Below are 21,637 nucleotides of genomic sequence, written 5' to 3' on the forward strand. Positions count from 1 at the left end.
GGCTGGGAGGGGAGCATTATGAATCACAAATTTTAGATTGGGGTGGGCAATAATTTTTGATGGGGGGGCCACTCCAAGAATTTGGTAAGTGGTTGAGGGCTGCACTCTACCATTATATTAATGGAGGAGATGCGGGGGTCTTGGATGGAGATTGGGTTCAGAAGGGACTTTGGGGTAAGGGACTGGGCTGTGGGATCTGGGAGTTTGGGTGAAGGAGGGGTTGAGACCTAAGGCAGAAAACTGGATACAGGAGGGGGTGCAGGGTCTAGAAGAGGAGTGTGAGCTGGGGTAAGCGTGCAGGGGCTTAGGTGACGACCTGGGACAGGGGATTGGGTTGCAGGGTCTGGGAAGGATATGGGTGCAGGAGAGAATTCTGGCCTGTGGGAGGGGTGTAGAAGGAGGCAGTGCAGGGTCTGGGAGCGGGTTGGAACCTGGGACAGGAGTGCAGAAGGTGCAAGGTGTGGGAGGGGGTTGTGACCTGAGGAGAGGTATAGGAGGGGATGCAGTGTCTGGGAAGATGTATGGGGGCTGAAGCAGGGGCACAGACGGTTTGGGTTACATTGGATGAGGGGGCAGGAGGGGGAAGGGTGCCAAAGACAGACTGGCTGAGAGACCTTATCTGGGTGACTTCCAGCCAGCAGCCAAACAGGTTCCTTAATCAGGGTCCCTGCCTTCCATGCCCCTGTCCTGCTCACTGCACCTATCAGGTCCATGTTTGCTATTGCAAACACTGGGAGCCCAGGGCATGAGTGGGGAGGGGCACTTCGCATGCTGCCTGTCCTGCAAATAGGCAGCTGCTATTGGCTGGAAACTGGCCAATGGGATTTACAGTGGGTTGGGGTGGGAGCAGTGTGAGAACCCTCCGCCCCCTCTCTCAGGCTCTCAGCATTCACAGAAGCACGTGGCCCCACAGCAGCCGGCTCCACTGAATGCGGAGTGGGGGCGGGACAGGCAGAGAGCTGGCTGAGGCTCCTGTGGGCCGGATCCGGAAGCTTTTTGCCCAGTCCTGATTGGTACATTTTATACCGCTGGGGTGGCCACAGGTCTGAGCTCTCCTCATGCTACTGCGGGATAGCGACTGCTCCTGGAACAGCAGCACAGACCTGTGCGTTCATCAGGGGTTCCCCTTCGGTTCCCAGTCCAGATGAGCTCACCTCCCCAGGGCAGTGGCAGGGCCTACCTAAGGGGCCCGAATCTGGTCCAGTAGCAGCTCCTTCTGACTCAGCCACCTCCACCCAGATCGGGCTCAACTGCTTGTTAATCTTTGCTCTGAACGCTGCGCAGCTTGGTAGCGGTGGCTGCTGGGGACCAGGGACTTGAGATAGGAGCGCTGAAATCCTGCAAGGCCCATATTTCACCGGGAATCCGGCAAGGGCACTCTGCTGATGTGGCCAAGCCCTGGTCCCTCTCCGTGCCCCGGCCCAGTACTGGGCCCTGATTTGCAGCCTGGAAAGGCTGGAGCACCCTGAGTGGGTCCTCCTGTGGGGCCATGGTCACAGAGCACAGGACGGTGCTGTTGCATGGGGCAGGTTGACAATTGAGGTGGTGCATTCGCATACACCCCCGCATACGGGACTGTATTCCTATTGTTTGAAGACTTCTTTCATTCCTGTTTGTCGACTTCTCTGGTATTCATCAAATGAAGTTAAAGAGTAGCCTGTTCTCAGGCCAGCCTACAGCCATGCTTCTGGGACATAACAGTACTCTCATACCTTGGGGATAATGGCCAGGGGCTCAGTATTTCTTGCTACCTGTCTTCCCTTCTTTCAAGCCCTATCACTTGCCATTTGGTCAAATTGCCTATGGGGTTCTCTTTCATAGCTTATACCTGTCCTTAGCAGGGTGACACAAAATCGAGATAATCATCATATAAATTCAATGTCACTATCCTGGAATCTAAGGGCCTGATTTTGCAGCACTTAATCATATAAGTAACTGTTAGTCATGAGAGTTGGCCATTAATAGGATTACTCCTATGAGCAACGATTATTCTGGAGTAGTAGTCCCCAGGAAAGACCTAATGAAAAGTAGTCTGACCCCTGTGAGCCTTTGTATGAGACTGATTTACAAGTAAAACAAAACACTGCTAGAACTAGATATTTTAAGTGATACATTATAAGTGTGAAAAAAACAAAATTACGGCTTTTGAATCATAGACTCATAGGAGGTTATCAAGTCCAACCCCCTGCTAAAAGCAGAACCAATCCCAACTAAATTCTTCCAGCCAGGGCTTTGTCAAGTGGAGACCTAAAAACCTCTAGTGATGGAGATTTCACCACTTCCCTAGGTAACCCATTCCAGTGCTTCATCACCTTCCTAGTAAAATAGATTTTTGTAATATCCAATCTAGACCTCCTCCACTGCAACTTGAGTCCATTGCTCCTTATCCTGCCATCTGCCACTACGGAGAACAGTCTCTCTCCATCCTCTTTAGAACCTTTTTCAGGAAGTTGATGGCTGCTATCAATTCCCCCCTCACTCTTCTCTTCTGCAGACTATACAAGCCCAAATCCTTCAGCCGCTCCTCATAAGTCATGTGCTTCAGCCCCCTAGTTAGTTTTGTTGCCCTGTCAGGGGCCCCAGTGGCCACTGCTGGCTCTGGGATGGCAGGCTTGGAGCTGGCACAGGCACTGTGGCCAGGGTCTACCCCTTTAATGGCTCCAGGGCTAGGGAAGAGGAGAGTAAGTTTTCCTGGTTGTGCCCAGAGTGGCCACCAGGGCTCCCTGGGAAGAGCTGGAGGCCCCCTATTTTGAATTAAGTGTCTACACAGCACTTAATTTGAAATAGCTATTTTGAATTTGGCGTTATTCCTCATAGAATGAGGTTTACCAAATTCGAATTAAGGGCTCTGCTATTTCGAATTAAATTCGAAATAGCGGTTTGCATGTATAGATGCTATTAAAGTTAATTCAAAATAACGGCTGTTATTTCGAATTAACTTTGCAGTGTAGACAAACCCTATGCAATATGTTCCTGTGTTTAACCATCCTGAGCTAAAAAATTTTTCTAATGTCCAACCTAAACCTCCCTTGCTGCAATTTAAGCCCATTGCTTCTTGTCCTATCATCAGAAGCCAAAGAGAACAATTTTTCTCCCTCCTCCTTGCGATACCCTTTTAGATACTTGAAAACTGCTATCATGTGCCCTCTCAATATTCTCTTTTCTATTCTCATGTTATAGTCTATGAACTAGTCGAGAAAGCTACCACGACTCTGAAAATTACCTCATAGTAAAAGGAGAAAGTGAGGTTGGCTAATATTAGAAACACCAAGAACTCACTGTCTCTCACTTCTTCCTTCTCTTCCACTGCACAGACTGTTAAAAGAGCTGTGGTGGTGTGGGAATAACAACAAAAACTCCAGGATTTACAAGCAAGTGTTCATTTCCAAAGCACGATCCCGGTACCATCTGTGCCTATCTAATGCAGCCAAAAAAAAAAAATCTCTGCCCAGTTACAGAGTGGAGTAGAGAATATGAGAGTGACAGTCTGTGGAGGGTGGGGGAAGGAACACCAGGAAGAGTAGAAGTAGTGGCTCTAATATGAGCTTTGAGCCTATTGCTTGGAAGGATTAGTGTCAAGGATTACTTTCTTTTTCTGCATTTACAACTGTAGATTATCTCCCAAAATAATCTGCTGCTGGCTAGCTAGCCAGCTAACACAAAATCGGACACCTGTGAGCTATACATATTATACTTTGTAGTTAAACATTGTACATAGCTGATTTCATTATAGAATCCCAACACACTTTATAAACAACTAGGGGCCTATGCCACCTGCTCAATGTGGCTCACCACCCCTCCATCTCTGGAGGTCAGGAGACCTGGCTCTCTCCCCAGCTGCTGGGAAGGGGAGGGCCAGAGTTGCCCTAGCCCCGACCTCACAGTCCCCCCCCCCCCCCCCACCGGCCACTGGTGCAGGCGCAGGCTGCATTCTGAATTAATAGGGTTAGCAGCAGGGAAGGCTGGGAGGCTGAGGAGAGAGAGGCTGCAGGACGCAGCGTGATGTGATGACATCACTGTCATCCCTCAAGAAAAGGGTTTTTTTTAATATAGAGAGAGATTCACAATACTCCCTGTGAGATAAAGCAAGTACCCATTTCACTGGTGGGTAAACCTGGCCCCAAGAGGCAAAGTGAGTCATAGGCCTGGTCTGCTACAAAGTTAAGTGGACATAAGCTGCCTTGCGTCAACCTAGCTGGCATGTGTCTGTTCTTCAATTTGTCTCCAACTGATGTAAGTGCCCCATTAAGGTAATACTACCTCAATGAGCGGCATTGAGCTGGTTGATGTACTGCGATTAATGTGGGGTGTGAGTGTAGACGCTACATTACTTATGTCAGCAGGGCCGACAGCCATCACAAGCTGAGGACAAGGTCCTTAGGGTGCCCCAAAATGGGTGGGGTCTTGGGTGGATGGGGTGGGGCAAAAGGGGTCAACCCTTAGCACTAGTAGCGCACTCCCACCCCCAGCCCTGAGAGCCATGTGGTGGTGCACTGGCAGCAATTCAAAAAGGCCCAGGGGTCTGGGCACCACTGCTGCTGCAGTAGCAGCAGCAGCAGCCGGGAGTTCTGGGCCTCTTTAACCTCTAGGCCCCAGGGCAATTACCCCCTTTGTTCCTGTCTCTTCCCCTTGTCCCCCCAGCGGGCCTGGAAATTCTCTAATAGTTCTCCAGCTGCTGTTCCATGATGTCGGACACTGACCATTCTTGCCACAGTTCAGAACTACATTGGTAAGGGATCACAGAGACTAGAAGACTTTCCTCCATAAAGCCCCCATGCATTTTAAAAAGCTGTTCCTGGTTGTCCAGCTTGGTAATCACACCTACCAGCTCTCCATTGCTGTGCACTCCAACCATGCCCCAAGTTGCAGAATCTACTGTGCGTCAAGGGGGGACAAGTACGCTTAGTGAGCATGTGCACAAGAAGCAAACATGCATTGACTCAAGCATGTACGCATACAAATGGAGTGCTAACTGCTGCAGCTTTACTCTGATGTACCTTGTGGCAACAAAAATGTATATTGTGGTAACAAAAGTCTGGAAACTCTTGTGTTTCAATCATGAGGGCCATGAACCATCAAGAATGCTTGTAACTTTAAACATGTGGGCAGCATGACTGAGTTTAATTCAATGAATAATGTTCATATAGTTAGGAATGTGCTTAAGTAATTTTTAGGCTAGCACTGGTCCACTTCTCTTGTTAGTCTTTTTTGACTTTCTTTTCTCCTGCTCTCTGAATGTCTTTTCTACCTAACTTGGTTATTAATGAGACTGTAGTTTAAGCCTTGTCTTCTTGTAAGTACCATTTGTAACCTACAAACCTATTAGGTGTGGTTCACTGCCCCAAGTTGTGGCACTTAATCCACTTACAAAGTGAAACAAAGAGGCTACGTCTACACTGCAGGCTTCTTGCGCAAGAAGCTTTTTGCGGAAGAGCATGTCCACACTGCACAAGTGCATCAGAAAAGCGATTTGCTTTTGCGCAAGAGAGCAGCCGGACTGCATGGACACTCTCTCACAAGGAAGTTCTGATTGCCATTAACAGATTGTCCACCAGAGCACCTGTGCTTGTTTGATAGTCTGTTTTTGAACAAAAAAACCCTGCTGCCTGTCCACAAACGCCTTTTTGCACAATAACTCTTGCGCAAAAAGGAGTTATTCCTTGTAGAAAGAGGAATACCTATACCGCAAAAATGCCTCTGTTCTGTCAATTTACTGAAAATTTTCTTTGCGCAAAAACTCTGCAGTGTAGATGTAGCCTGAGTGTGCTCTACAGCCTTAGCCAAGAGCCAGCTAGGTCAAACTGAAGAGGCGTATGCATTAAACTCCAGAGGTCCCTAGTTTGGTTCTGCCCATTGGTGTTACACATGCACACCTGTGGTACTTAATAAATAGAGGTGTAACTTTGTTTCTCCTCACTGAGGTCTTTTGATCAGCTTTTCATAATATATCTTTTAGTGCATCACTTAGGAGTCCCTTCCATAAGTAGTGCTGAAATGAAACAATGTTATACTGGTTCAAGCCAATTAATGTAGTATAAGACAGTCAGAAAACTGAAACTGCTCACTAATATTTTTGAGGTAGTGGAAGAGCTGGATCCCCACAAGTATCAATGAATGTATTCAGAAGACAAATATACGAGATAGAAAATTTCAGTTCCTATATGCTGATATAGTATATGTAAGATACTCAGACATCCACTGATTACTACATAATCAAAAATATCCAATAGTATTTGCTTCTTTTCTATATTCACAGCCATAAAATTTGGTTAGCGTTATTTAGCCATCTGCCTTGATTTGTAAATATTCTCCTTAATTAAAGATTAATATCTTAATCAGTGGAATTAATAGCTTGAGTATAACTTGGAGTTTCATCAAAGTTCAATACATTTTACAAGAACTTAATTTTAGACTGGATAAATTGGAACACCATAAATATTAATAATAAGTAAGTATAGTCTGGCAATAACCACCTCATAATTAATTAACATTGCATTACAGTCCTTGAAAGAGTTGCGCTCTTTAAGGACCTTCCTATTAGCTGGTTCTAACACTCAGTAGAGTCAACAGGAGTTTTTCTATTGACTTCACTGGGCTTCATTAGTAGAACTTGATGGCTCCATATTCTTTTTTTTTTTTTTTTTAAATCAGACAATACATAGCATCAGCTGTCTCTCCCTGTGACACAAACTGGTCCATATGATTTGACTGAATTCTTCCAGGTACCATTTCTCCCATTTCAGGATTTGAGTGTGATGTGAATGTGGCAGATAAAGTATAGTTAAATTGCTAATAAAGTCATAATTGCAGGTGCAGGGTACTTTTTAGTTTGACCCTTCATGAAAAGGAACACAAGATGTTCATTTCTTTTGAATAATCTTTCACACTAGTTCCACCTTCATCAGGACTAGGATTGCAGCTGGCCCTGTTGGCTAACATGTTAGTACCTTCCATTGATAACTGCACTGATGAGAAGTTTTCACTGTAGCTCCCTGACTTTGCTTGGTATTTGTCGTTTGGCTAAATGAACAAAGCTAAAATGACACATACTGACATAAGAAACAACACAGATGCTAAGGAACTTCTTTGCATTTGTAGTGCAAAAATTGAACCCAAATGTTAAACACTGATAATTTATAAGACATTTTCAGTACAGTTTTACCCTATAACTCAATTCTTTCAATGCTTTACAGAGGAAGTATCTTAACTATAGACAGCAATGCTGAAGCCCTGTGCTAAGAGAGTATAATAAAAAATACAGTCATTATGTCTAGGGTTGCCAGATGGTTTCAACAAAAATACTGGACACACTTGACATTACATCATAATCTACATTACATCTTATTTAGAAAATACCGGACATTTATATTTTCTCAATTTGTTTCCTGAACAGAAAGCTCAAATACTGGACTGTACGGTTCAAAACCGGACACCTGGCAATCCTAATCATTTCAGGATATTATATACTGTTTTCAAGCTACATGCAGAATTACCATTAACAGTTAAGAGCACTGGATAATACAAGGGCAGTCTAGGGCTACTCATGAAAAAGTTAGTGATCCAGTATCCAGTTACAAAACTATGAATGTGCAAGAGGAAATAAGGCTGGCTGGACCTACAGACCTGCCACTGCCTTTTAATTACTTCTGCAATTTTTGTTTGCAGCATAAATATTGTCCTGAAAGTTTGTTTGTGAGTAAGTGATTGTGGGAAAAGGCTGAATAGGGGGCTGACTGATTTGTTCATTAATATACATATACTGTATTAGAGCGCTGCTACAAATCCTCTATGGAAATGTCCCATAAGAAGCAGGAAGAGTGGAGGCTGTGTCTATATTCATGGGATAAAACTGTACAATATTCGCTCTAGCAGAGTGATTTTGTTTTTAAAGAAAAAGACAGACAAAAGGAGAGGAGGTAGTTTTGGAGTCCAGTGTATAAGAACAATGGACAGCCATGCTCTGTTGCTTTTTTTAGGGAAAATCCAAAATGAGTTCCTCTCGGTTGAAGGAAATTCAGAGGACACCCTGCTGAGCAAAATGGGGGGTGGAGGTGAGGAATTTACAGTTCCATTGGCTTTTCCTCTGGTTTCCCAGCACTGTGTCATCCTTTGCTCTGTGTCACACATCCGCAGCACAAGGCACAATATGCAGCTGCAACAGTAGCACTCAGATCGGAGGAAGGAAAGAAGAATAAAATGATTTTTTTCAAAGTTCGTAGACTGTATCTTCACCATTACCCATGTCCAGCTAGGCATTGCCATCCAAATGTTTTGTCTTCTTTAAAGTCTGAAGACGAGACTTCTTTTGTGTGAAACTTTTTTCATTGTAAACGATAAACTGGCATAGTAATAAGCATGTTAAAGAAAAAGTGATCAGAAAGTAGGATTAAACTATACAAAATTAGCATAAGAAGAAATCCAATAGATTTGTTGCATGTTTTTATGAAAAAAAAATCTTGATTAATCCTTCTCATCCCTTCAGAATGAGTTCAGCCATTACAGGTCAACGGGGGGAAGAAAGAAAGAAAGAAAGAAAGAAAGAAAGAAAGAAAGAAAGAAAGAAAGAAAGAAAGAAAGAAAGAAAGAAAGAAAGAAAGAAAGAAAGAAAGAAAGAAAGAAAGAAAGAAAGAAAGAAAGAAAGAAAGAAAGAAAAACTTGTGAGTTTAAAATGTAAGTAGCTTGAAGCTATATAAAATACATAAATGAAAGCTGTAATTTAATATTTCCTCTTCTTGGATTTAGCTCTTCTTGGGAGATTCCAAAAAAGGTCCTGTAATAAAAAGAAAAACATTTCTAAAATGTTGTGTTTTCTTAAGAAACTTAAATTAACTTTCTTGTATAAATTCAAACAAATTTGTTGATGTTGGTGGATGGAAACTGGACACACAAGCTATGTCTACACTACAGCGCTATTTCAGGATACTAGAGGTATCCCAAATTAGCTATTCCATGTATTTTGAGCATGCCCATTATTTCAAAATATAACAGGCTCCCTATTTGGATGTCCCCGTAAACCTCATTCCACAGCAGTTAAGAGACATTTTGGAATAGCAATTTATTTCAAAAATAAGTGCTGTGTAGACAGCACCAAATTTTGAAATAAGCTATTTCAAAATTGACTAGAAATAAGATAGCTAATTTGCATAGCTCAAATTGCATAGCTTATTTCAAGCTTTGGGGGCAATGTAGATGCATCCACGGTGTCCTTGCCTAATTTCCTGAACAGAATACAGAAAGTTGTGTTCAAAGAAACCACATGACAAATACATCAATCATCTAGGATTACTTGGTGGTTTCTAATGGAATAAGCAATTTTTGTTTTTGTAGTTTTGGTTTTGGGGGGTGGTTTTTTATTTGTTTGTTTTTTCAGAATGCTTCAGAACCAAATAACCTAAGACACTAGGAAATAGTGTCTTGGTATTTTATTTGATTTTTTAAACATTTTATTTCCCCTTTTCAAATTAGTGAGTTAAATACGGGCAAGGCTGATTTCATTTTTTATTAAAAAGTAATTTCAGTGAAATGGCATATCAACTATAGACCTTTTAATGGAAAAATTACAGGGAATATTAAAAAAGCAGAAAATCATTCTTGAAAACCAAAAATTATTTCCCAAAATGTTTATTTAAAAATGTTCAAATTTCATCATTTTGTAAAAGAAAGAATATTTTGCAGAAAAACTGATGAAAATAAAAATGTTTTTTAACATTTCGAACAATGAATAATTACCATTTACAACCAATTCCAGATATCAGCTTATCATCAAGATAAATGAACAGTCATAATAAAATAGTAAAAATGTGTCATAAGAGTTAGAGAGACAAGCTGGGTGAGGTAGTATCTTATACTGGAGTAACTTCTGCTGGTGAAAGAGACATGCTTTCGAGCTTACACAGAGCTCTTCTTCAGACAAGCAGTCATATGAGGAAATCTTGCTGTCACTTAGGCTGAGGAGACAACTTTCTACAAGAAATCTCTTTCTACAAGATGGAGTCAATTATAATTCTGAAAACAATGCACCAAAATAGCTTACATTTATTTCCATATTTTCTTGTCTTCAGCATTTGTGGTGCTGATAGATCCACCTAGAGATAAAGTTAAATAAGGCTTGTCTTTAAAAGACTCTGTTTCCCATTGCTTATAACTTTTCCATACCTTAAGTACAATGTCTGACCTTTTTTCATGGATATCTACCTGTTTGCCTGGTGCTGCCATTGAGATCTTATCCTACCTTTCATCAAAACAGTTATTCATGGAATACCCATTGAATGACAGGATTCAACTGGTGAGTTGAGGCAAAGAGATAGTCTTCAAAAATGGAAGTGAGGAACCTGGCTACGCTAGGTGAACTGGCAATTTGATGGTAATGAAAATCAACGTTCATAGATTCCAAGTAATATACACTGGAGGAAATAATCTTACACCTTACACATATCCAAATTAATTGTAGAACATCAGGTGTGGCTGTACACAGTTCAATGAAGATCTCTACTCAATGAGCAGCTGCAGTCAAATAAGCAAGTGAGATGTTAGGATGCATAAGGAATGGAGAATAACATACACAGAATTATAATGCCATTATAAGTCAGTGATGCTGCCTCATTTGGAAAACTGTGTGCAGCCCATCTCAAAAGGATATTACAAAATCAGAGGGGCAATGAGAAAGCCTTCCTGCAAAAAAGGGATTGAGAAGACTGGGACTGTTTATCTGAGAGAGAGAGAGAGAGAGAGAGAGAGAGAGAAATGAGATGGCATGATAAGAGAATACAATTCAACAAATGCTATAGAGAAGGTAAATCAGGCATTTTCTTCCCCCTTTCTCATAATAAGAGTGAAATTGAAAGGTAGCAGATTGAAGACACATAAAAGGGCATACCTGTTTGTAAAATTACTCTATACAACTCATTGCCATCAAAGACAGGAACTTCAAAAAAGGATCAGACATTTCTATGGATAACAAGAACATCGAGGGTACGTCTAGACTGGCAAGATTTTCCGCAAAAGCAACCACTTTTGATCAAAAACTTGCCAGCTGTCTACACTGGCCGCTTGAATTTGCGCAAGAGCACTGACGTTCTAATGTAAGAATTCAGTGCTTCTTGCGCAAATACTCTGACACCCCCGCTCAGGGATAAGCCCTCTTGTGCAAGAATACTTTCCTTAATTTTTTGCGCAAGAAAGCCCGATGGCTAAAATGGCTATCGGAGCTTTCTTGCACAAAAGCGTGTCTGGATTGGCACAGATGCTTTTGCGCAAAAGCACTTTTTACACAAAAGCATCCTTGCGAATCTAGATGCTCTTTTGCGGAAATACTTTTAATGGAAAAACTTTTCCATTAAAAGTATTTCCGCAAAATCATGCCAGTCTAGACATAGCCACAATGTGCTCAGATGAGGGGTGGGAAAGCTTTTTTCAGTCAGGGGACACTGACGCATGCTAACATCAGTCAGGCCATGCACAAGTGAAATACAACCACAAACACCTCACTGTCCTGGCTCACAACTGAGAAGCATAAAGTAAAATAAAATAAAATAAAATAATAATTAATAAATGACACACCATATTCACACTCAATTCAGAGCACCAAGCACTCACACTCCAGCACTGAGGTTTGGGGCTTCCCCTATAGCCGGGTGAGCCAGAGCTTGTATTCCAGGTTTGGAGACTTGTTGCGGGGCTGGGGCATGAGTGCTGGCTCGGCCCACTGCAGTGGGAAGCCCAAGCCTTACTGTGGGTTGGATCAAAGTGAGATGGGGAAGGGAAGGGGGAGGCGGGGCGTGGATCTGGCCAACAAGCCATTGGTTCCCTTCCCCCCAGCTTAGATGAACCCCTGATCTGATCCAATATAACAATTCTTACATTCCTTTTTAAACTCATCTCTAAATCCTTTACCCTGGCATCTTTCACATCCCTTCTTTCCCTAGAGAGTCAGTTGTGTTAGCAGTGATATAGATGGAATATAGGGACCCAAAGGTGGAAACATAAACCAGTCATTATCCAATCATAAACTGTGGTAAACAAGACTCAGGGATTATTATACAGAGACCTCAGCCTACTTAGTACCTTGGCAAATATACTTTTAATGTTTAATTTAAGATACAGGAAAGAAAGAAAAACAGTTAAAGCATTTGAAAGATAAGGTATTAAATAAGGCTTTTCTTCCGTGTTGCTGGTGACAGTTTTTAGCAAGGAAAAAAATCCCTTGATTGATAGTTTCTTACATGGATTATAATATTATTATATTAATAAAGATTATAATAACTGTCCTTTGGGGAAAAAGAGAAGTTAGTTAAAATGGGCTACAACTATGGTTGTTAAAATCCAATGCCATTTCATCCCAGGTAGAGTTTGGAATTAATCTAAAGCTAGTGGAGGTGGAAATGTTATCTAGGTCCCCTTCATTGACCTGGTCAGGTCAGGAAATATTTTAGGCTGACATCGGTATTAGGCCAGGGCCTCAGGAGATAGAGGGGTTGGTAACACCATGGTGGTGAAGCTCACTCACTAGCCAATTTTCTCCCCAAAGTCCATTTATTATTTTGCCCAGCAATTAGATCTACATTTTTGACACACTAATTTTGGTGTGTTAATTTCTGGACACATTATTTATTTATCAAGAACTAGATCAATAGTGTTTGAATGAATTCCATTTGTCTGTGTGGTTTCCCTGCACCTGTTTATAAAATGCTTTCTTAAAAATATCCTGACCTACTTTTCATGGTTAATTCCCAAGCAGGCAAAAATGTTATGGGCCCAATGGTCACAACAATGTCTTCAGAACATTATTGCTGAAAATGGCTGGACAGGTGGATCTGCTGCTATAATTCAGATTGGGACTGCGGTTAGATATCTTTAAAAAACAAACAAAAAAACCCATATAATCTACAGTTTATTCACACAGTCTGCACTATATATATATTGATATAATGTTCTGATTTCCTTTCAGATATACTGTAGAAGAATGCACCAATATCATAAACCCCAGTTTGTGTTATAGTTGTCGCTACTATATTTAGGGCTGTAAAATGGTTTCTGAGACAACTCCCTGCTTTCAGTCCCCGAACTCCAACAGTCAAATAACTGGTGTACTCTCTGTTAAAAGTTTTATCATGCAATATCCAAGAGAGTCTTAGATCTCTGCTAAGATCAGGGTTTCTCCCATGATGAAAACCTGCCATCTCTCACTGTTCTTAACTGTTAAAAAAACCTTCCTTTAGTCTTTATGGAAATGAAACACATTGCAAAATGGATTGCCCAACATGCTGATAGGTATTTCATTTTCTGGTAATTAGAGTCTGTGAATGAGTTGAGCATGTCAAAATCCCTGTACATTTTAGGTGTAATGGCAATTTATCAGTACAAAAGAAACAGAAAATATTATTTATGGATTTAATGGAAAACGTTTTCATTGTCAACATTTTCTGTTTCAGTGTTTTTGTCTACATAAATTCTATGATGCAACAATTGTTATTATCTATCCTTGTAAATCAAATAATTTACTGTTAAGTATAAGGGTTTCTGATAGTTCATATAGAATATATAATATGTCAAGCTAAACTGTGATGTTGTTATCTTATCAAGGACTGCTAGTTAAAGTTAGAAGCTAGGAAAGCAAAAACTCAAATGGGTTTTAGTAGAGTTCTTAAACTATTCAAAAAAAATCATGTAAGGTGCAAATATCTTGCAACACTGGCTATTACAGTGCCATGATAATGTCTGTTCTCACTGTCAGGTGACATGAGGTGTATGTTCTGTTTGGATTCAGTGTGTGGTATATAAAATTGCCTCTCCTCTCTTTTCACCTATTCTATGCTACCCAATTCTCCCCTCTCTCTTCTCTTCTGTTGCCTCTTTTGTTTACTCATTGTGGTGCAGCTGGGTGAGCCTTTCCTGAACGAATGCCATTACCAATCCCAACAGAGTTTCAGTATCTTCTTTTGAAACAGTGTCCCAAATGCCTAACTGTATGAGCCTTTGTAAGTGGCCTGACAAACCCTATCTAGTAGCCCAGCCACCAGAGGAGTGGCTCTCCTTCAGGCTCTGATGCCAAGGCAGTTCACATGGAAGCAAAGCAGGATAACAGAGGTAAAATGCCTTCAGGGTAGGACATCATGCTCATAGATCACAGAAGGGAAGGCGATTGAAGGGACTGCAGTGTATTTAACAGTGCAGTCTCCATGTTGCATTCCTATGAGCCTGAGCTATATTAAGGAACAAATGTCAGGACATATTATGACACCGATAGGCATAGTGCCTCTGGTGTACTGGCAGAAACACAGAGCAGACAGAGACAGTCTCACTGCACCTCAAAAGAGATGGAACAAATGGCCCTAACAGCATAACCATCTTGGCAAATGGAGAAAGAAGTGTGGCCACTCCCACAGTCTGTCCCCGAAAGTCTCCTCTGGGTCAGGAAGTGCCGCAAGCAGAGCTAGCAAGTCCCCTTTCCCAGCACTTCCAATTGCAGAGATATGAGTTACAACCAAGTACAGCATAAAAACTCCTCGAAGGGTGGATGAAGACTACCTGTCCTTTCTCCCACTGAAGCACATGCCCACCCCTAGGAGGTATGCTTTGGCCTTGTCATGAGAATGAGCCATATTGGTCTGGACATGGTAATTAAAACTGACTTCTTCCAGAAATAGAAAAGTTAGATTTTGCTGTGTTTTATGAAGTTACTGCAACAGCACAACTGTGTGTATATAGAGACTGAAAAGTAATTGGGAAGTGCTAATCAGTAAATGATATCTTTTAAACACAGACCATGGAGTCACGTGAAAGTTAATAAGTTATAAAAAGTCAATTACACACAGTCTCTTCACTGTGATAAAGTCAAATACTGGACTGCTAGCATATTGCAGGCAACATTTAAGGTGTATTGCAAAGGATAAGAGTGGAAATTTGCAAAATATGTCCCTTGAGATTAGTCAAAGCTACTGCCCTTCACATTCATGGGAAATAAATGAACCAGCTTATAATTGGTACATTGTTAGAATAGATTAATGTTATAGCTATATTACTTATTCAGTAATGCTCCATATTTTATTATTAAGGAATGCCAGAGTTTCTTCCTTGCAAAACAGTGCATTGAAATAAATGAAGGAAGCTTTAGGCTAGATATGAAGAAACATTTCCAGCAATCGGGTTCTATTTGAAATGTGAAATAGCCACTCTCGGGTGGTGAAAAGAGCACCATTGATTCTGAAGCACTTTAAATGAAGCCAATCAAAGCATATAAGACAATTAAATTCCATTTGGCAAGAAAATGTACAGAACACCAAACTGCTCCAAAACTTGCAAACTGTGAATGAAAAATTTTCTTGCCACATTTTTTTTTTTCATGAAATGTTTGTAGGTTTTTGGCCAGGATGTAGAGTGGCCATAACTTCCAAGTTTCCCTTTCTCAGTCCCTCTAAACCTCCAATAGTCTTCTACCACCACTCTGTGGCTGAAGATTTTGGTTAGGATCCATATGGGTCTAAAAACCTTCCTCTTGGGCATTACTCTTGAATTGATCAATGTTATAATCTATTATGTCTATACTATTCCTTGGCAATTTATAGTTCTTTCTTAGCGTATGCAGTATATGGGGTCCAGTCCAAAGTCCATGCAAATCAACAGAAAGATACCTACCAACTTCAATGGAATTTGGATGATTAATGCAGTGTGTTTACAGTTACATCTTCTCATTCTTTGGGTCTGTTTCTCTTACTTCATATATCTCACTCCTTTTGATGTACTTTTTGTTTTGTTTTATAAAACATCTTTTAGCCTTGTTGCTCTTGCACTTGTGGCAAATCTCCATGGAACTGCTTACCCAATCCACCCACATACTAATAGATAAGGAATAGATCACTCCAAGCAGGGAATTGCTCCTGTGTTGGATATATGACAGTTTCGGTGCTAAAGAGTGTGAAAAATGTCGATACAAGTTAAAGCAGCAGATCAGCAGAATCTTATCATTTGATTCAAATAGCAAACTCCCTAGTCCTATCTATGGATCAAAATGGGTTGCAATGATCCTTTTAATGGCCTTAAAACCTTATTCCAAGGGCATGGATCATTAACATGTAGAGGCAAATTCAAAGCATACATTTCTAAAAGAGATTTTTAAGGTTCCAAAAATAGACATAACAACTAGGAAATAATCCACAGGGAAGTTATCTGTAGCAGCATGTGTACTGGTAACAGCAATTATAAGAGTCCAAAAATGTGAAGCCTTGTCATTAAAATGGCATTATCTAGTGCTTGGAGAATACTAGGAGTGGGGTGGGAGAAGTTTAATGAATATTCATTTGAATTTGAAAATGAATTTGCATCTGCTGTGTTCATGCCCCTTTTCCCAAACACTCCATTAAGTTTCCCAGGCATGAATATTTGCAGAAAATGGATTTTAATCTCACTTGCTCTTATATATAGGCAAAGCCACATGCTAGTATTGTAATACTGCTGCAGGGCACTAGCTGGACTCCACTAAAACATGCTTTCAGCCGTAAGTACAACCAGCCCACATTTGCTTAATTTAGCTACGTCTAGACAGCAGGGTGATTTCAGGATACCGGAAGTATCTCAAAATAGCAATTCTGCATCTTTAAACACGCCTGTTATTTCGAAATAACAGGCATGCTATTCTGGCGTCCCTGTAACCCTTGTTCCATAAGGATTAAGGGACTTGTTGGAATACTGCTATATTTCAAAATAGACAGCCTCAAATTACAAAATTAGCTATTTTGAAATTACCTCAAAATCAGGTATACAATTTTGAGGTAGGGGTGCTTTGTAGATGCACCCTTTTTGAGGGAGACGAAATCAGCTTTGCAATCTCACACTGGGATCTGAGAACCAAAGTGCGTTTTTTTGTAATATGTTTTCATAGTCCAGAGTAAAAATTCAGCTCTTGGTATTTCATTAGGAATAGTGCTGATCTAGAAATGTAGAGCTGAAAGGAACCAGAAGAGGTCATTTAGTTCAGCCTTGAGGCAGGACTATCCATAGACCATGCCTAACAGGTGTTTGTCTTAATCTATTCTTTAAAAAAAAAAAAAACCCACCCTTTTCTACCTTGATGTGCACAGCAGCAAAAATCAGCTCCATGGGGTCTCAGTTACACTGGCACTGCTGTGCTATGGTAGTGTAGCTTGGCTTTGTCACTGAAATAAACAGAGGCACCAAAAGAGAAGGTGCCACTTTACTAATCCACTTTCTGTTGGTTGGTGAAACAAGGTATCACCATCATCCATGCTATGGCTTTTTCTCTTGATGTTAGGAAGAAATTGAATAGATGTTGCCAGTAGCTAGGCAGCCAACATCTCAGTTGTGGGAGTCCTGGAAAGTGGTTAGCATTGCTTTCCATTTTCCCCCTCTCCACTTTTCACCCACCACAATCCCTGAGAATACAGAAAGAAATCTCAACCTGATGAAATACATTTCCATTGACTTCAATGAGACAGGGATTTCACTCACAATGAAGATATGGTCAATTGACTATAGGCTCAATCCCTGCAGTCTGGCTGTTTGTTCTTAAGTGGAAAATTTAGAACTGCCAATTGGGTCGATGCAGTAATCAGCTGCCAAATCACTACTGCCTTCCACCAGCAAAGCATGTAGGCATATGCTTAAACTTAAATGAAGAGCCCCACTGACAACAGAAGACCTAATCCTGTGCTTAAAGATAAGCGCATGCTTAAGTACTTTGCTACATTGGGCCTGAGAACAGAACCCAGGCCCAGGTGAACTCTGCAATAGGACATTACATACAGATGGGCTTTTTCATGTTTACAAGATCCATCTTCCTTTCCTCTAGGATGCTCTTCCCACACACATTGTTATCATAAAGATTAAGGCAATAAATTGCCATTTTCACTTTGTTTTCAGATCTGTTTCTCCTTTGGAGCCCACGGAAAGAAGAAACATGAACCTATTTGAGGAACAAAACCCCAAGAAATCATTGCTGTGTTCCAGAGTGCTGAATAGTTACATCAGTGTTGTGATCTAGAACCGTAGTACATTCAATAAATAAAATGCAGACCCAAAAGCCAAGAAAGAGTGTGTCTAGACTACAGGGTTTTTTCAACAAAACTATACCTGCGTCTACACTACCACCGCATTCTGTTGACAGTAAGTTGACAGAAGGCAGCAGTTTTGTCTACAGCAGTAAACCTCATTTCACGAGGAATAATGCCTTTTTTCAACAGTACTCTTTCGAAAAAAGGCACTATTGCATGAAAACTGCTTTTTCGAATGAGAGCATCTAGACTCTCGAAAAAGCGTCTTGCTTTTTCGTAGTCTAGATGCTTTTTTTTTGACAGAGGCTTTGTCGACAGTATCTGCAACAAAGCCTCTGTCGAAAAAGGCATGCAGTCTAGACATAGCCAACGGGATTCTGTGTGTTTTCATACCCAGCACTCAGAAGATACCATTCATTAATGACCTTTTGAAGTCTTCAGAGCTAACTGTAACTAAATTTGGTTTAGGGATCCTTTATTTCAAAATGGAAGCAGGATGGGATTTTCCAAGCACATTGCAAAAGTGCAGTGTAGTCATTTTTCAGGCAATTTCCTGACTCTTTAGAGATAGTCTTGGGCTCTGAGGTATACTGATGTAGGGTTTTTTGTGACAATCAGTAGGATTTATAAATGTCTAGCTAACTTGCCCTTTAAGTCTGCAGCTCTGGATTTCTGTCCCTCCATCTCTCTTAGGCTATGTCTCCACTAGCAACTGAATGACAAAACTTTTGTCTTTCACAGGTGTTAAAGACACACACACTGAAAGACAAAAGTTTTTCCAAGGGATGGCATGAATTGTGCCTTTGTCAGCGGAAGCACACTCCTGTCAACAAAGCTAATGCCACTCTGGCTATGTCTAGACTGCAGGCTTCTTTTGGAAGATGCTTTTCCAGAAGAGATCTTCAGAAAAAACGTCTTCTGAAAGAGAGCGTTCACACTGCAAAAGCGCATCGAAAAAGTGATCTGCTTTTTCGAAAGATAGCATGCACACTGAATGGTTGCTATCTCGCATTTAAAGTGTGATTACTATGGACAGAGTGGCCACCAGGGCACCTGTGCTTTTTCCTTTTTCCTTTTCTTTCGAAAGAACTCCCTCTTCCCCATCCACAGACACCTTTTTCCAAAAGAGCTCTTTCGGAAAAAGGCTTTTTCCTCATAGAAAGACATTTACCAATGTCAGAAAAACCCCTCTGTTCTTTTGATTTGTTGTCGAAAGATCACTATTGCAGTGTGGATGTAAGTGAAGTTTTTCTGAAAAAACTCTAGTGTAGACACAGCCTCATTGAGGATGGAAGTATTTTGTTGGCAAAAAAGCTGACAAATAGCGACTACACTATATGGCTTTAAACAACATAAGATAAAACCTATGTAGCATAGACAAAGCCTTAGTCTGGTCTGAAAGGCATAATACTTCTGGTTTTAAAGCAAGGCATAACCTATATTTTGTTTTCTATGGCTTATCCAGGTCAGAAGTGATTTTGTTTTCTGGGCTTCTTTTTATGGATTGTATAGTGCCTTGGCACGCACTGTACAAATGAGATTTATAAGAAAGAGCAGATTATATTCTTCTTAAATTATGGTCATAGACCTTAATGATTATGAACAACTTCTGCTTGAAATCACCCATCATCCTCTGTACTATGTTTTGACTAGAGTGGATCACTTTCCTCACGATAGTAATGTTGATCTCTTGGCAGTGATATCATTCTTCATTTTTTGAAAAACAAAAACCCAATCTAAAACATAAGCATTATAACCTCATAGCTAGCCTTCCAGCCATCCTCCCTCAGAAAGTAAGCAGGGACTAACTAACATTATAAGTATGAAGTAACCTGACACGTCATTAGGAAAACTTTCCTTTTTTTCCTTTTTGCTGGCGAGATAATATCCCCTAGTTGTTTTCATTTTCCTGCAGGCTGCCCCTTCACATACCTCTTCCCCTTTAACCTAGTAATGAGTTAAATAAGGCTATTTTTCCCTTTTAGTGAGAGGGCTTCCTGAAGCCAACAGTTTTCTAATATACTGGCCTGGACTGAATACAAGCCTCTTAAATAAGAAAAGATACAATGTTAAAAGGAAGGCATTGTGGGAAAGTTAACTCTGGGCTAAAAGCTTTGCTGGATTTACTCCTGTGAGACCAAGATAAGGTTAAGGAAAGGAGTTGCTAAGACTGAATGAATACAGAGCTTCATATTTTCTCTCGTGTGAAAATCACAAAAAAAAAAAAAAAAAAAAAAAAAAAACAAGTTGCTGGTTCTTGGAAATGGGGTGACCTCTACTACATTTAAAAAAAATTAATACCCTCCTCTAGAAATCAAGACTCAAATACTTTTTTCTGCTCTGAAACATTTATATTTATGCACTATTTGGCTTGCAGTAGCACTTTCGGACCCAGAATGAAACTGAGGACTCATTAGACTAGCTACACCCTAGCCTAGTGCCAGTTTCTGATATCCTTATGTTGAACAGTACTTTACTCCAAGAAAAGCCTCACTGAACACAAGAGGGCTCCAGTACTATTGACCATGAGTAGGTGATAAGAATCTATCCCATAGTAAAACAGAGTCACTGCCTCAAAAAGTCTATAATCTGAAAACAGTGCTTGCACACTCATAGATTTTGTAAAAGAAAATGAGATAGTAGTATAGTCAATGAGTGTGACTGATGATCTCTAAGATCAGCCCATTCCCTCCTTCTATTCCTCATGCTCTATTCAAGCTAGAGAAGGCCGCTGGATCATAGTCCCTTTTACAAGGCCTTGAAACTGGAGTTTAGTTCTTCTAGATTTTTTACTGCTGTTATTTGAGTTTTGTACACTGAGCTGTTGCATTTCTGGTGCAAAGTCAAGCATTCCCATGCTGAACATAAAGTCTGTAGTTTGGCCACAGCTGACAGTAATAATGTAGTAGAATTTTTGTTTCATGACTATAGCATTTCCCCCAGTCGAGAGAAATTGAAACTGATGGAAATTATTTACCCCCTTTATATTTTATTTGAAACAAAACATTCCAAGCATGAATAAAAGGTGTATAGCCCCTCACGACACAAAAAGCAATGCCCCGTGAGTTGCCTTACTTGAATCAGCGTATACAAACCAATGAAGTCAGACATTCTCTACATGAGATAAGGCACTATCTACATGAAAACATTATACAATTTAAGTACAGATTGGACCTCCTTGGTCCAGCACCTTTGGGACCTAACTAGTCCTGGATGAGGGACACTGCCGGACCAGGGAAGGTTATTTTTGGGCCCTCCCCTCATCACCACCCTCTCCCCCCAGCTAAGGCCTCACTGCCAGCCTCCTAGCTGGCTTCCCTCTGCCGCCAGCCCCTCCACATGCAGGGTTCATGGCCCCATCATGGCAGCCTCGCTGCTGGCATGCATAGCCCCACTGCTGGGCTCCCAGCCACCAGCCCTCCACCAGGACTCGCTGGTGGTGGGACATGCCTGTTCCTACCAGACCAGGGATGTTGCCAGACCAGAGAGTCCTGGTTAAGAGAGGTTCAACCTGAACAGATGTTTGGAAATGGGCTTACCTTAAGTGACATATAAGGAATTGATTTCAGCTAAGGCTATGTCTAGATTACATCCAGGACCTTATACAAGCACAGCTCTGCCACTGTAAGACC

General features: G+C 41.0%; 1 long non-coding RNA gene across 1 annotated transcript in view; it reads right to left on the reverse strand.

The window, feature by feature from the left end:
* Positions 1 to 3,919: 3,919 nt before the first annotated feature.
* LOC106732016 (uncharacterized) overlaps positions 3,920 to 21,637 on the reverse strand; it is a 100,825-nt gene continuing 83,107 nt past the window's right edge. The window contains exon 3 of the long non-coding RNA XR_001368258.4: positions 3,920 to 8,770. This is a non-coding gene — a long non-coding RNA (uncharacterized LOC106732016). The remainder of the gene's footprint in view (positions 8,771 to 21,637) is intronic.

Source organism: Pelodiscus sinensis, chromosome 3 (genome assembly GCF_052426305.1).
Source record: "Pelodiscus sinensis isolate ZL-2025 chromosome 3, ASM5242630v1, whole genome shotgun sequence".
NCBI lineage: Eukaryota > Metazoa > Chordata > Testudines > Trionychidae > Pelodiscus > Pelodiscus sinensis.